Here is an 18,061-nt window from a genome sequence, read left to right as displayed (position 1 = left end):
TAAATGAAGATATTATACTCTTAATTGCAAACACGATTTAATGAACGTAAAAATATTGAGATATATTTATGTAGTTTTTTTTTAAAGTTGTTTAAAATATATAGGCACACGGTCAATTGGGAATTTACACACACTGTTAAAATTTGTAACTATTACTGATATCGTCTATGCACCAACCTTGGTAATTTAGATGTTATATCCCTTATACCTTTAAGTACACTAGCTCACTGACCCTTCAAATCGGAAAACAACAATCCTAAACATCTATTTAGTCGTCGAGCAAAAATTCATACTACTAAGTACCATAAGTTCAATAAAAGTCAAAAAGACAAGAAATATATTACACAGATAATATGTAAATTATTATATTACAAAGGCGCTTAAAATCGTTATGTCGTCCATATAATTAAAAAAAAACTATCATAACAAATCATTATTCGTCATATAAAAAATACACAATCATATAGCAATGTTAATTTCATTCATAGGTTGGAGGCGTAAGGACGCTTAAATAAATACCTATGAATATTTATCAGAGTGTAGACAATACTCGTTTCAATAACGCCAATCCATTCTGTCATATAACAAATGGAATACTGAATTTCCCAACACTATAATTACATAATCAAATATGTTATATATATTATTTTGATATACACATAAAATCGAATATGAATCGTGATTATAGATATGTATTACAGTACTTTGATTTACATCTTTGGAACCGAGTAAATATAAAATATATTATATAATAATATTTAAAAAATCTTTCGATTACCTCTTAGAGAAAACTGACAGCTGTTTACTTATAAGGGGATTTCGCTCTTTCTGCCACCATTGTTTTGACATGCGAAAGAAGGAGACAGAATGTTTAATTAATCAAATAAAACCCACTAAACAAAGTTTATAAGTAAGGCCGTTAAGGTTTTGTCAGAGAACAGTCTCTTTCCGAGGTGTTATGGTTGACCACACAATGGTGTACGAAATGACGTAAGACTTGAACTTCTTGAGAGCTGAGATGGAGTACATTAGTAACTTGTACATAAGGTTCCCGACATAACATATGGGATCTACTCCAACCAACCCCATCACCATCGTTATATCTGCAAATGAATTGATAAATAATAATCCGTTAGAACATTCCTTTAATTTGCATAGATAGAATCAATATTAGACTAATATTTCAGTTTTTGTATAAAATTGTGGAAATTATTTAGAACACGATGTATATAAATGTTAACCAATGAAAACGAAGGAATATTTAGTTGAGCGCCGTCATGAATCGTAACGAACTTTTTGAAAACTCATCAATTATTATGAATCGAAAACGGTTATTTGAGCAATATTGTAACTACGAATTCGCAGATGGGATATTTGTATTCCAATTCACATTCAGAAAATGTTTTAAAAAGATATCAAAAATACAAATTTATAACAAACAATCCTACACACTAACATTGTACTGTGTAAATATATTTTAATAGAAAACGAATTAAGCAAAGCGAAACATGTTTACGTAAATAGTTATATTTTAGAAACGACCAAAGTATTTTCATCATTTCGAATCGTTATTACATATTATACAAGCCGACCGCGGCTTTGCTTGCGTGTTTGTTGTTTGTCTCGAGCTTAAAATCTGTAAAATGTCCTTTCTTGGGGTCCAAGCTTGCTTCATACCAAATTCCATCAAAATTGGTTCAGTGGTGTAGTCGTGGTAACATAAAAGACAGACAAAGTTACTTTCGCATTTATAATATTAGTAAAGATTAAGATTAAAAACAATTTCACGTAAGCGTATGCTTATAATAATAACATTCATTTATGAAAGAGTTATAGCACTTTGAACTTAATTTTAGCTCACATATATAGTATATATATATATACCGTATTGTATTAGCTTCAAGCCCTCTTCTTAAATGGAGAAGTATATACAAAGCAAAAAAATGGGATATATATATGTATACGGTTTTTTTTAATTCACGTGAGAAATTTCATTTGACACACAATTTTCTTCACAATTTGAACTGCATAGCTAAACTGAACACATGAATACAAAGTGGAACTTATTCGGTTTCGGAACCAAATTTCCGGTATCGCGATCTCGACTTGAACAATTTTGAGCATTAAGAAAAACTTACTTAATTAAATTAGTTTAATAGAACATATAACAGACATCAATTTGAATTCCATCAGCGTCTTCTGTTTTTCTTTTAATAATTATAACTTTTTGCTAAGTGATAAAAAAATGGGGTAAAATTATCTCAATGGATGTCACGAATGTCATCATCAGACATCACGATCGGAATTATTAGATAGTACAGAATCCAATTTTAGTGACGACGCCTGCGCCGCGGTACGTTGCAATTTACCATTGGTAGTTTCGACACGTGCCTCATGTTTCCTCACCTACAAACTCAATGTTTGCTGGTTTCATCAGCTGACGATATTTGAATTTCGATAACTGGCAACAGTGTTCACGTTTTTTAAATGTTTTAAGGGACCAAAATGAACACATTTTTAAATAATGTAAAGCTGTTTAAAGCAAAAAATAGCATAAATGTTAGTAGTATATAAAATATTTCTTTTACTTACTGCCTCGTTGGTCTAGTGGCTTGATGTAAGGCCGTAGACCCGGAGGTCCTTGGTTCAATTCCCAGGTCGGGCCAATAAAAAGTTATTCGGTTTTTCTGTCAGACAATTCTCAGTAGCAGCCGGGAGTCTGGAAGTTAAAAGTGTGTTCACTCCCGTGCCTCGGAAAGCACATAAAGCCGATGGTCCTGCGCCTGAACGTCGTGTCGGATTGCTGTCCCATCGGATTATAAGAGTTAGAGAATAGAGAGTGCACCTGTGTTTGCGCACACATTTGTGAACTATAATGTCTCCTGCGTAGTTAGGCTAATCTCTCTTGCGATTGGCCGCCGTGGCCGAAAGCGGTCTGGAGGACAGTATTATTTATTATTTTTATTTCTTTTACATCTTTATTTATTTGTGAATGATATGCTGCACTTATTATGTTCTACTCAACCTCTACAAGAGCTAAGAATGATAATAACAATACATAGGATTTGAAGTTCCTTAAAATTACGTGTCATAGGACTTTACCCGGTACTCCCTCCAATACATAAAAGTGACAGTCTTTAAATGTCCCGCTGCTGAACAAAGGTCTGCTCTCCATTTGAAGAGAATGTTTGTTAAAGCTTATTCCAACATGCTGCTTGCAAACAATGCGAAATGATGTTGGACACACATGTGACAGAATTTCACCGACAAATATAGGCTCATTGTAATTTAATGTAATAATAATAATAATAATGTCCTCTCTCCTAATCTCTCTTGAGATTGGCCGCCGTGGCCGAAATCGCTCTGTAGAAATGTACTGTAGATTAATTTTAACACGAATTAAGCACACGAGAACCGAGTGAAGCTTATCCGGATTTGAACCCGCTATCATCGGTTAAGATTTACGAGCTCTAGCTACTGGCCATCGGCCTATTCATAAAGCGAAGAAATAATATGAATCAACTACTTACAAATTATGCAGATCTAAACCCTCTCAATTGGAAGATAATATTTATCCCGTCATACACGTAGCAATATTAACAGCAATTCATACATGAAGTACATAACAAAGTCCATTTTCGTTTTCACGATATCTTTACGTGTATAAGGCAAGAAAAATAACAGTTTTGATAGCCGAGCCGTCCGTGGTACAGTCAAATAATGCATATTCCTCACGGTCGACGGTTTCGAAGTATCAAATTTATTTTTATGTATATTTTTATTGTTTGCGGAGAGGATTGTCGCCTCCTTAGGGGCTGTTTGTATGCGGACTGAGAAGAATTACGTGCGCGCTCGAGGATCCACTTTGCTGGAAGCGATAAAACAATTTGTTTTCAAAATATATTATATAATTTATTATCGCAACAACGGAATATGTGAACGGGTTTTTATTCTCGGATCGTCGCTTATTCAAACTTTTTATATTTATTACGATTTAAACATTTAAACTATAATACAATTTCTATAAAATATAATATTATTTTATAAAAACCAATCACAATAAAGTAACAGCCTGTAAATATCCCACTGCTGGGTAAAGACCTTCATCGCTAGAAGAGAGTTTGGTGTTTATTCCAACACTTCAATGTACGGTGATATACGCAGGTTACCTCACGATGTTCTTATTCACATTCGAGCACAAGATTATCAATACAAATTAGGCACACAGAAATGCAATGGTACACGAGAATTAATGGTTGCAGATACCTGATATATCTGAGCCAAACGCGATCTTCCTCTCTAGCCACTAGTCCATCTTGAATTTATTAACAAATTATATAATTGAATTTATTAAATATAAGAAATTTCGTGGTAATTATTAATATGTATTATACGTAGATTTTTAAAATTCATCGAAATCAAAATCGATATTCTATTATTTACCCAGACGTCCCATCTTCACAAGGTAGAATTAAATAAAGTTTTACATAAAACTTTGACTATATACAAGGACAAACATATAAAGAAAAAATATAGTTTTTTGCTTGCCAGGTACACAGAACAATACGGCTAATTTTCATCACAATGCAATCAATGGCTTAGAAACGCATAGAGAACTAACACGTAATATTCATATTTATATATTATTTAAAAGGAAACTAATGACGTCATAATTATGAATGTCTCGTCGGTCTAGTGGCTAGATATAAGGCCGCAGAACGCAAGGGTTGGGGCAGTTAAAAGTGATTGTGTTGTTCCTATTGCCTATCTATTACAGTTGCCTATATAATCTCGCTTGAGAGTCTAGCGTGACCGAAAACGGTCAGGAGGAAATCAATATTATAAATTCAGCTTAGATATAGGTAATGGTAGTAATTGAACCATTAGGAATCCAAAAAAAAAGAGAAACTAATAAACGATAAATATAAGCGAATAAGCGATCAAAAATTTCACTTACTTGCATAATGTAATCGTGAAAAAAAAATAACGATGCGAAATAAAACGATTCGAAATTTCAATTTTAATGTAAACATTTCATATTCAGCGTTGTACATAAATAGAGGGAACGTGGTAAGCTGGGAATTCATAACAATTTTTAAACCGTCTGAATAAAGCCAAGCCAATTTACTATTCATTGCCGTGAATCCAAATAATTTAGCCGGCAACACGAGTAAGTCACGTTTACACTGAACCAGTGGAAATGTTTTCGATTGCCACTACAAATAGTGATGGAGCGAAACACTTAAAATCGACTCGGGGAATACAATCGATATCTAGCCGCTTGCTATTTTGCATCACTTGTGCGATTATGTTCGTAAGCTGAAATGCTATTTGAATATTCTAACTTTAAATAAAAATATATCGAAAACAAAACTAAACAAAGCTTATACTTGTCAAATATATATTCATGACCTAAATTGCTTCGCGATACAAAGTTCGGACAGACGATAATGCAGTAATTTAACCATATAGAACGAGTAAGAAGATACAACTTTATTTTCCTTCTGAAATAAAACAAAATAATTATATTTATAAACAGATTCATAATTTGGTCCTTTGACCGACAGCGTGATGGGATAAATAAAAAAAATCATATGACAGATTCTTTTACTTGATTATTGACAAATGTTTTTTGTAATATTAAGTGAATATTTTATTAAATTTAAAATGTTATAATATTAATTAAATATCGAGAATTCAAATGAATCAGAATAAGCACAACACTAAATACGGTCTTTTGATAAAGTGAATCCCGGAAACTACACTCTGAGAGCAATCAAGTCGGTGTTAACGTTCAAAGTAATTTCTTTGGCTTCGTCCAACGACCGACGACTTTACTGCTCAATAGATCGTTCACATTCATTTTGTTTATATTCCATGAATAATAAAATTAATTACAATTTAACTCCGAATTCAAGAAATATTTGTTTTACGAAATTCTTGTTAAATAAAATTAAGTAAATTATTCGGTGTCAGATAAAATATATTTATTTCTTTTAAAGGAAACAATGTTCACTTTCAACAAGAAAGTACAATTTTTAAAGTTGTCTCGAGATCTAAATATTTGTTCGATATTAAATCTATGTTTAAACGCGCTTTCAATTACTATTTAGAAGACGAACCTTAAGACTCTGGTATTAGAATAATTTTACAGCAAATAAATACGAAAATTAAAACATTAATAATACAAAACAATTTTAATGTTATTTCATTAAAAGCATCCCTCTTAACGTACAAATCGAAAACATTATTAGTGAACAATATACCAACAGTTAAAATAGCATAAAACTGCAAAATGTAATACTCGCTAATTGAGTTTTGTTCCCGCAAGCGTGCTCTGCGATGTATTGCGTCGTGGGACAGTGTTATTTGTATACAATGTAGTTTCACAAATACACAGGTGGAACACGTAAAGGCTCTTTATTGCATTATAACCTTTATGGTTAGTGCTTTAAAAACTTGAGTCGTTTACTTTTCTCCCTCGCTAGTTTGAAGTTCAGAAAGTAAAGTTGAACATCTACTTGGGTCCAATTTCGTACGTTCTAATTATGCAATTTTAATTTGACTGAAACTCTTAAATGTATTTTGTTTTACTTCAATATTTACATAACGAAGTCTAAGTACGTTATAAATTTTAATATTAACACTTTAACTTTATTATAAATACAAAACTGAGTGGTGCAGCTTGAGTTAGCACCATGGCCGGCTTAGTACTGGCATTTTTTGGAGAAACTATTACAGTTTATTATACACAAGTTTATTTATTATGTATTTCTATTTACTAGGTAGTAGGGCTTTGTGCAGGCTTCTGGGTAGGTACCACCCATTCATCAGATATTCTACTGCAAAACAACAATACTTGGTATTGCTGTGTTCCGGTTTAATGGATCAGTGAGCCAGTGTAATTACAGGCACAAGTGACAGTATATCTTAGTTCCCAAATTTGGTGGCACATTGGCGATGTAAGCGATGGTAAACTTTCTTACAATGCTTATGTCTATTGGCGGTGGTCACCACTTACCATTTGGGGCCCATATTTTTTTTATAGTATAGGTTGGCATAATGTAAGTATGGACGAGCATATGCGTTAGCAAATTATCAATAAAAATATTAACAGATCAAACGCATATCTCACACAGATAAAAATTGTCATGTTAATCGCGCGTAAAAGAATAGCAAAAATAAAAAATAAAGTCCTTAACGGCAGCAGCAGCTACTACAGCAGAGCTATTGTTATTGCGAATATATTTTTGGGATTTAGTATTAATTATATCATAAGGGAAACTAGCGATTTAATTAACTATTTAACACAAAAAAAAACAAAGAATATTTCGTTAAGCTTTCCGTTTTTGCCAGACCGCGTATCAATTTTAAATAAAAAAAAATATCTTTGAAGCCACCTGAAGTGGTGACCACGGCCAATAGACATTTTAAGAAATATTAACCATCGTAGTTACACTGGATCATTCACCCTTTAACTGATGTGTTTTTGCATGCGCTTATTATCAAAACCTTCAATTTGTCAGTCCAAGTAAATATTAACTATTGTCGCTACAACGTCATAAATAGTAACGTGACAGATGAATCGCAAATGCCGTTGTGGATGATGTTGAGATGGACGTGTGGAGTGACGAGAATGGATAGAATTTGAAATGAGTACGCTAAACTAAAGGACATTTGGAAGTTTAAATGATAGAAGCCCGTGAATGTCCCACTGTTGGGCTAAGGCCTCCTCTCTCTTTTTAAGGAGAAGGTTTTGGAGCTTATTCCACCACGCTGCTCCAATGCGAATTGGTGGAATACACATGTGGCTGAATTTCAGTGAAATTAGACACATGCAGGTTTCCTCACGATGTTTTCCTTCAGCGTCAAGCACGAGATTAATTATAATCACAAATTAAGCACATAAAAATTCAGTGGTGCTTGTCCGGGTTTGAACCCATGATCATCGGTTAAGATTCATGCGCTCTTACCACTGGGCCATCTCGGCTTTATAAATAAATAATAATAATTAAAAACTCTTGGGCGGTGATTCGATAATCTATATGTGGACGAGAATTGAGTGTAAAAAATTTAAGGACGCGTCACGTTAGGCTCATTTAAATGAAAGAGAAGAAATATATGATGTATAGAGAAAGAGAACGAGCCCCACATGCTTAAAAAGTTTCACTTCTATCACGTGTACGGTGCTGCCCGCGAAATTTTCATTTTTTTTCTAGTATTTGTAAATTACGCAGTATTAACTGAAAGATCAATTATCAACTGAGGTATCTCTTTCCAAGCCGATAGTTGATTTTTGACAATCCATTACGTGAAAACTATATAATAATAACATACTGAATCAAATTTTGTACTTGATGTGGTTTGAATGTAGAAGAATGAATGAACTAAGAGAATATTGTTAGCTATGACTGTTTATAGTTGTAAGACAAGAGGAAGACCAGACATTACCGGAGAAAAGACAGATGGGTAATATGTAAAAGAATTGACGCTGACCCGAATAAGGTAGCAAAATAATAATGACGATGATAAAATTATTGAATATACTCGTAAATCCAACTCACATTTAACAAAGAGTTTCACAATACGGAGTCAAAACAAAGCTATAGAGAAATATATCCTTAAGTTACTAATACTCGATCATTGAATATAATGACAGACATAATCCATTACGAAGTCAAGTCTTAACACAATGACCTTAAATTTATGTGCAAATATGTTGTTATATTCTATGTTCACTACAATCTGTACTAAAATTCTAAAAGCGAAAAGTGCCTTTGCTTAAAATCTACCAGATCTAAGTGTCAGAACCTCAGATCATACAGCCTTATATGCTAGCTACTAGACCAATGAGACAATAGGACTAGGTACAACTATAAACATGCCGGCATGTGTAACTAAAGAACAATGTCACACATATGCTGGCAACACAATCAAAACACGATTCAAAACAACTTCAGAATCAGAATCACGCAATGGAATCGAAACTTTGGAAACGAGATAATAGTGGGGGTGATTCGTAACTCGTAGCAAGTCCGACTTTGTCGGAAAGTCTGCGGGAACAAAGTTCAATATCGAATGAAAATTAGTTCGGGTCGTCGCACAATGTGCTGGAACCGGAGGACAAAGAAAGATACGAAACTTGCCTTTGCAAATAGTTGTTGCATCTGATATTAAAGAAAGATAATTTAATTATGAACATATTTCAAGCTGAATACATTTTATATGAGGTCAGATTTTTTATCTCTGGTTACGTCTGTCTATATAAAATTAATGTTTCTTTCATTCAATTGTGATGAAAAATTCGTGAATTGTTGTATGCATGCCCGCGAAGGTTTCTAAATTAGTTTTACAAATTTATATCGAATCCGTGCGATTCGTTTGAGCAACTTTTTAACAATTCGAACGCAGCCGTAGGTAAATGCTATGCTGTAGATTGTACTTAAATAAGAACAATTAAATAATTAAAAAAATACTCAAATTTTTATCACTTAAACTATGGTGATGTTGACGTCTTCCTGAGTGACTACGGTCGCGTTTGTAATTTCAACTTAGAATAGTTGCACAGGTGATATAATGCTCAAGTGTGCACAAACACGCTTACATACTCTCTAATTCCCCACTGGCCACTTTTTATCTGCTTCTACTGGAATAGTTATAACGTAACTAAAATTAGTACTATGGTGCAGGAAAATCGCTAAAAAAGCAAAACAAGAATATATAAAACACCTGACCTTTATATAAAATAGCAGCTTTATGTAAAAGGGGTGTCTGTATTAATTGTTAATATTGAGTTACCTGCTCTCCAAATTATAAAATTACAATCATAATATTTTAAAATAAAAATTAATCGAAATTTTGCCCAATTTCCGGAGGAAGGGAATTATAAAAAATTACCTGCTACCTTCAGTTGTGCTGTCTTTAATCATCGTTGACATTTCATTTCCAGCCAGTATCAGATGTCAGTATTTTTTTTTAATTAAATCTTTTAATCAAAACATAGTTCATTCACCCAGCTAGTCAATCCGACGAATAAACCATCCAATTTTATGCATATCACTCAGCTTTATATAGCTTATGTCGACAAATATTGTTGCATAATATGTAGGCGTATCAGAGGAGAACAACATTGCTACACTAGAATCCCAATTCAAGTATGCGATGCGTCAACCTGTAATAGATTTCGCAAATACTATTTTGCTGCAACATGATATTGTAAAAAAGAGCTATACTCCGAAAATTATTATTTTTTTTAATTTATAATTTATGGTCAAGTGAATGCCAATATGGCGATAGCTGTTATATCGAAAATTTAGTAATATTAGGCAGTTTCTGATTCATTTTTTTTTATACTTCCGAAAATAATTAAAAAAAATAAACATAATTATAAATGACATTACCATAAATTTGTTAAAACTACGTTATATTATGACACACATGCATAAAGAGTATTATTAAAGGACTACTAGAACTGAAACTCCACCCTCGTAAGCGCATTTACATGCGCAAACACATATGCATGCGTGACGTGCGATGGACGAAGGGTCGTGCACTGGAATAATGACCGCTAAATGAACCTCCAATGCTGACGGGAATCAAAATGCGTGTGACGCAATTTCATTAAAGAATTATTACGAGCACAAGCAGGAAATTCTGTTCGAATGACGATACTGCATTTTGATTTCGCTATTCGTGACAATGTAATTGTAACAATTGTTTTAAAATGTAAATAACGATTGTATCCAATTGAAGCTGTATTATAACATGTTAATATATAAAAAGTTGAATCCCCGTTTTAAATACTTTTAGCATTAACAGCCTGTCATGTCCTACTGCTGGGAAAAAACCTCTTATCCGGATATAAGCTCGATTTTTGATCAATACCTGGACATACTCAATTAAATTTGCAAGGATATTAGACTTTTACTGACAAACGGATTAATGATAGAGAAATTATTTTATTCAATTAACAAGATTTTTTTGTTGCAGGTACCGTTCTTCAATTTGTTTTTATCAAGAGCCTTAAGGCTTAAGGTACGTATTAAAAAAATCGTTTAAAATATTCTTTAACTTTAAATATTAATGAATCACGTACCCTCATTAGTATTAGTTTGTAGCGTGTTTATTCTTATTTACATTACATATGCCGATATTATTATATATATTCATACACACTTGACAACACACTATATTTGAACTTATTGCCATACTCGTAGCTTGCTTTTACATATTTTATTGTATTTTTATTTGTATGAGTAAAATTACAAGTAATTATAACACAAAAACAAAAGAAACATTTTTCTTCGATATCGAATGAAAAGGGTACGTTTGAAATTACTGACTCCCCATGTGTCAGCCTAATGAATATGAACGTGTGTGAGTGACAGGCGATAGCGCATTATGCTGTCAATTGAAGACAACGTTTTAAGTTGAGTTAGCCACTAACAACTACACATCGTTACTGTCATTCAAAATGATCTGCTTATTAAATTCTACTAACATACTGCCTTACGTTTAAACGTTGCTTAGCATGGAATTAGTTAAACGATGCTGTCTTCTTCTTTCGAATGACAAATCAACGGTGACAGAAAGAGTAAAATCAGTGTAAGGCCTGAATCAAAGTCATGATTAGAGTTTTTTGTAACACATATTAACTACACATTCATTTCTAAATACTATGCTATATAGTATTTAGAAATGAATGTGCAGTTTCTTATTTAGGATGTTTAATATGGTGGCTTATTAATAATTTTATTTACAAATAATTTTTCGTCCGTCCAATATTATATTAAATGTAAAGCTATTCGTACAGCTTGTGCAAATCATACACTGGAAGTATGTTACTCTTTCGTATCAATGTTTACATATTATATATAACTGTGAACAATATATTATATATAACCTCACAATCAAAAATGTAATAAGGTATCACTACAATAGCGAGAGACCTTAATAAATTCCATTGACATCTAAGCGATATCCAATCGTAAATATACCGAAAATAAACAAATTTTCGTTCTTTCTAATATTATCAATGCGAAAGTGAGTATGCTTGATATGAAATAAATAATAATATATATTAATTATATAATAACATAATTATAAAATTTTGCATATATGTTGTCAGGGGTACAGAAAAGAATATAATGTACATAACACATAGCGTACGCCCAAAGTAATCGAGAGCACCAAATGATGAACGAATTAAAAACTATATTTCATTGTTAACGAAACTTAAATTTTGATCAAATCATATTTATTTTTTTCGGATTGTGTATTGCTGTTGGCCCTAGTGGCCTCTACAGCGTCACCAAGCGGGGTGGGCGAGTTGAACTCTAGCCGGATGTTGGGAGCCACATAAGGGGCTAAGGAGAAACGGACGTCCTAAGAGTGCCTCTTATGAAGCCGGACCTCGGCTGAGGATACCGTTGAAGGCGGGGGGGAGTAAATCATATAACATTGACATCACGTATACGTACTATTACAAAATAATTAAGACAGGGCGAATCAAGAATTTCATATAATGAATCAACGCCATCTAGTGACAAACAATAACAAACATGTTTTACTCTTAACACACCTTCTCCCTAAACTAGTATATAATATACATTATCGTTATTTTGATAGTTAAAATATTTCTTGTAAAACTTCATTCAAGTTATAATGTTCAAGGCTATGGGTTAAAATGCAAATTTTTCTTATCCAAAACGCCATCGTAACAATATTCTAGAGTGTTATGTTATCTGCCGCCGACATTTATCGAAAACTCATATCGAAGTAATGAGATGCACGATCGAACACATCGGGTCGTTAGCGCCGAACAGTTTTCGATAACTCATCGATGTTTTCACACTAAGAGTAACGGTTTAGCAACTTTATATTACTTTTAATATTTTCGGCATTTATTACTCGAAATTTTAAATATAAAATGATTATCCATAATAATTTTATTTTTCTGATGAACATAATCCTTTGAGAAGGTTTCTTTGAAGCTTGCAGCGTATTTCAAAAAAGTGCTCTTAGGTGGCTTTTTGGATACATAAATTTAATATGACTAATTTCATTCGATAAGTGCAAGCTTACTAACGATGTTTTCCTACACCACCAAATATTACAAACACAAATTAAGCATGATGCTAACCCGGATTTGAGCCTGCAAGCTTCGGTTACGATCCACATCTTCTGTCCACTAAACCATATGGGCTATTGGCTAAGAGTTGAAGCATAAAGTCGCGATATTTTCATGCTCCACGTACATACAATGACTCCACGTTCGTACACTCATAATCTCTACGAAGAGAACATTAAAAAATAAAGGCAATAAGCATTTTAAAAGTGGCAAAGTCTCCTCTTTTCGCAATAATAAAACAAAGTTTAAAGGGGCAACATTTTCAAAGCACTTCTAGCGTCGCGTAATTGACATAGCAAACATAAATTCAAGGGATGCTGGAGCCCTTGCAGTGAACTAACTACATTATGTCTGCATGAGCTTGGGACATGCATGTTTCTGAATAATGATGGAACCACGCACACGTGACAACGAATAAAATTTATTTGATGATCGCTTTTACAAATAATCCACATTTTAATACATATGCACGTTACTTACAATATTATAAATTTAAGGAATTTTCTATTTTACGTCACCAGATAATAAAATGACGTCACTGGCATAAAGGTAGGCAAATAAATCTGGCGTATGTGAGTTCGAATCTCAGGTCGGACTAATAACGGCGACTTTTTTTTGTCGAGAAATTCTCAGTAGCATCCACAACAGCAGTAAACCTTTGTCACAGGCTAGAACGGCTCAGCCCTTATCTCGTCGAGGCTAAAATTTTGTCGGAACATCATTATTATTATTAAAAATTAAATTAAGCCAAAAACTTTTTTAAAGGGGAAAAAGAAGACAGGATAATTAGCATATAGATAAAATTTTAAAATCGCTTGCCGGTTTCGAATACCCGATCTAAGAATAATACTCCTACTCACTGAGCCATCTCGGCTCTTGAAAGCAAAATCGCAAGCATCATAGATTCTGATTGAAAAGAACCAATCAGCCGTGATATTGATGGTATTCGATATGAAAATGAACAAATAAAATGCGTCAAATATATCGTGTACACTTGAAATCGCGCTGTATCATCTCTTACCGCGATGAACTTACTCAGCATGTTTCATTTAAATCCATTGATAGTTTAATACACCGTCGCTACAAATATTTTGATAAATAAAATGTATGATAAACTATTTGTATTATATAAAAAAGTGTAGCGGTCGATGCCCGGCAGATTTGAAACATTGAAATCGATAATTATAGAAAGTATATTATTAAAGAAAACCATTAAGTATGGATTAAAATAAAAACAAAGAGCTTCAGTGATACTCGAATAAAATGCATTATTATCTTATAGTAATAAACGCCGTTACTTATAAACGTGTACTGGTGGTAGAGCTTCGTACAAGCTCGTCTGAGTTGGTACTAACCACTCATCAGATATTCTACCGCAAAACAGCAGTAGACTGGTAACTTGGTCTTGTTGTGTTCCGGTTTGAAGGGTGAGTGACCCAGTGTAATTACAGGCACGAGGGACATAACATCTTAGTTCCCAAGGTTGGTGGCGCATTGGTGATATAAGCGATGGTTAACATTTCTTACAATGCCAATGTCTATGGGAGTTGGTAACCACTTATTAGGTGGCCCATAGCCAGAGACGGCCTTACCCATTGCGAGGCTCCGGGCGGCAGGTCTTTGCGAGGCCCTTTGTCCTTCGTGAAAAGTATGTGATGTGAAAGTAGGTCTGGTTATTAAGTAATTAAGGATCAAAATCAAAAGTTTTAAATAAAAAAAATTAATTAAAATCTATGTTTTTTAAAATTTGCTAGGGTTGTTGCGCGAGGCCCCTGCAAGAGCGAGGCCCCAGGTGAATGCCCTGTTCGCCACCCCCTAAGGCCGCCGCTGCCCATAGCCCATATGCCCGTCCGCCTTCCTATTCTTAAAAAAAAAGTGGGTTATTAGTTAAACAATGCCGTGACTTCTTATTTCAAATGTCAAATCAATAATGACATAAAGAGAGAAATCAGTGTTTCAATCAGTCGCTAAGTAATGCTTATAAATAAGGCCGGGAGTGTACAGTATACTTAGTATATAGGAGCATGACGATATAAGGGCTTACGAGGTTAGTTAAAACTAAAATATTGTTGTAAATTTAGTTAGGTTTGGGTATAAATGAGGAACCAGTATAAAACACAGTAGTTAGTGTTGTTGTTTAATTAAATTATACATAATAATAATTATATAAAATTTAAATGAAATATGTCCAGCATAAAAACAATCTCTAAACATATTCAATCTATAAGTACATAAATGCATTATATATGTACAACTTGTAATCTACCTCGTTAATTAACATGAGATTTAACTTTTCCAATTGGTAAACATCTGTTTGTGATTTGAAATATTTTTACTTCTAAAATCATAAATGCGAAAGTAACTTTGTCTGTTTATTACGCTTATACGGCTACACTATTGAACCGGTTTTGATGAAATTAGTTATGGAGCCAGCTTAAGCCCCAGGACATTGGCTACTTTCTTATAACTCACACCTGCACTTCTAATCCCTATAACACGCAAAAACATGTGACTTTATACATATTAATTTACATACATATCGTTCAAAAATATAAATGTCATAAGTCAAATAAGTTCTATAGGGAAAAAATTGACATGACCTTTATAACAAACGGCATTAGATAACTGTTTATTTAATGTGTTTTCTATTCACGTATTGTGTGTTCGAAGTGTAAGCACGACCTCATCGCGATCCCCAGTAATGTTTGACGCTGTAATTGAATACCTATATTACCTTGATTTAATCAAACAAAAAGGATGAATGCTTTTGTATCGCATTCATATAACATCTAAAGTGCAACGAATGGAATGTTTTAATTGATTTTGAGTTTCATACATAGCTCCGCAATGACATATTCGTTTGAACTTATATAGATGTTAACCGGGGGTAGCGGATTCAAATCTTTTCAAGAGCTTAATTTGTGTTTATAAATTTTACTTGGTGGTTGGACTTTGTGCAAGTTCGTCTGAGTAGGTACCACACTACAAAAAACTAAATTTATATAAAAACCAATTTAAAAATAAATAATGTTTAAAAACACTAAATTTCAAATCGTATTGGGAATAAACCGTTCGAGATCCGTTCATTTGCATGTTTTCCCCGGCAATATCAAATATCGCCTGCCATAGCGCTGTATTGCTCCTCTGTAATTACACTTCGACAGCTCTTACATAATTACAGCGCTCTTACTGTCGAAGCTACAAATAAATTATTCATGAAGGGATGATAGCGATTACTGTAAATATTGCGTAATCTATTCCGATCCGACGTCATCACGATATCCTTGTCAGGCTGTATTGTGTTTTATATAAGTACGAATTTGTGTATACAGTGTATCTCACGACGGTATGAGATTGCCTAAGCATATAAGACAGCCTTTGTACAGTCAAGTGGTAATAAATATATTTTTGTATATAACGTGTTACATAAAGACTTTTTGACTAAAGTAATATTTGTAGATATCCAAAATGTCTACAGGAAATTCACCTCACACATATATATTTAATTAGTAATAGTATTAAAAAAAATATATACATATATCTCCACTGCCGGACAATAGAGAGTCTAGTCTACTTAGGAATACGATTTAGAGAATATATATAGGATTTACTGGTGGTAGAGCTTTGTGCAATCTCGTTTGGGTGGGTACCACCCACTCATCAGATAATCTATCGCAAAAAAACAGTACTTGGTATTGTTGTGTTCCGGTTTGAAGGGTGAGTGAGCCAGTGTTATACAGGCTTAGGGACATAGACGAAGTAGGCGATGGTTAACATTTGTTACAATGTCAATGTCTATAGGCGTTGGTGACCACTTACCTTCAGGTGGCCCATATGCTCGTCCGCCTTCCTATTTTATAAAAAAAAATTTTCACCACGCAACTGCACTGCAAGTGATGGTGATATCTTTGTCAGATTTCCTTCAGTCAAATCGCCAAGATTGCAACCCGATCGTACCCGTGTTCAATCCTTTCATCTAGCCTCATCATATATAATTATGCTAATAAATATCAAAACATAAAAATCCGTCTTAACTTTCGCGTTTTCTAAAATGCTGCTATAATTATAGCATATAAAACAGAATAACTATGTAAATGTATTTGTTTCTATATGCTTTCTCTCCATAAAAATTACTACAGAATGAATCGACGTTATTTAGAATGTATAATAGCAATATTACTACTCGGTAGCGATAGATGGCGTTGATTGAATCTGTCACATTCCTGAATCGGGCTATCTAGATTCGCTACTGAGTATATATAGTGCAGGAAGTGATTATCTTAAAGTCTCCCCTCCGACTACGTCCTGAGCCAAGGTGCGATCTCGTAGGAGACATCCTCAGTATGGACGTCATGTAAGCCCGAGACGGCTCGAAATTCAAGGCGGAGTCCAGTACCCGCCCCAATGCCCGGTGACGCTGTAAAGGCCAATAGGGCCAACAGCACACATTCATTCAGGAAAAAAAAATCTTAAAGTGATCTAATAAATTTGTTGTTTGAACAAAAGAAAGCTCTGTGGCTCTTCCTAAGTTTAATTTACCATTTGATCTCCCGAAATTAGTTCGGTGTAAACAAAGAGATACGACAGAAAGTTTAAATATTACAAAATATGGGTTTAGTATTTGTTGATTTACTAGCAGGATATAAATATTTAATTTTATTATTATACCGATATCTAAATGGATGACAAGCGATAGTTATTGTGTTTCACATATCGCTTTCAGTCGAATAAATCTGTGTTCATTAGGAAGTTCGAACCGGTGATGGCTCTAGCTCTACATTTTATAAAATCTTGTAAAATGACTCTCAATTGTTTGTTGGAGCCTATTTCAATAAAATATATTTTAGTTTTGATTTTATAGATCTGATTAGAGAATGAATTTCGTATAAAAATATCCTAACAAAATATATAGGATATTTTTCATGCTGAAAA

General features: G+C 33.5%; 1 protein-coding gene across 2 annotated transcripts in view; it reads left to right on the top strand.

The window, feature by feature from the left end:
* LOC126781653 (uncharacterized) overlaps positions 1-18,061 on the top strand; it is a 154,143-nt gene that overhangs the window by 95,752 nt on the left and 40,330 nt on the right. For both annotated transcript variants that reach the window (XM_050506598.1, XM_050506597.1), the window contains exon 4: positions 10,990-11,034. The gene's annotated coding sequence lies outside the window, so the exon portion shown is untranslated. The remainder of the gene's footprint in view (positions 1-10,989; positions 11,035-18,061) is intronic.

This window comes from Nymphalis io, chromosome 4, assembly GCF_905147045.1.
Source record: "Nymphalis io chromosome 4, ilAglIoxx1.1, whole genome shotgun sequence".
Taxonomy (NCBI): domain Eukaryota; kingdom Metazoa; phylum Arthropoda; class Insecta; order Lepidoptera; family Nymphalidae; genus Nymphalis; species Nymphalis io.
The sequence above is the reverse complement of the archived record's forward strand: the minus strand, read 5'-3'. Positions and strand labels throughout refer to the sequence as shown.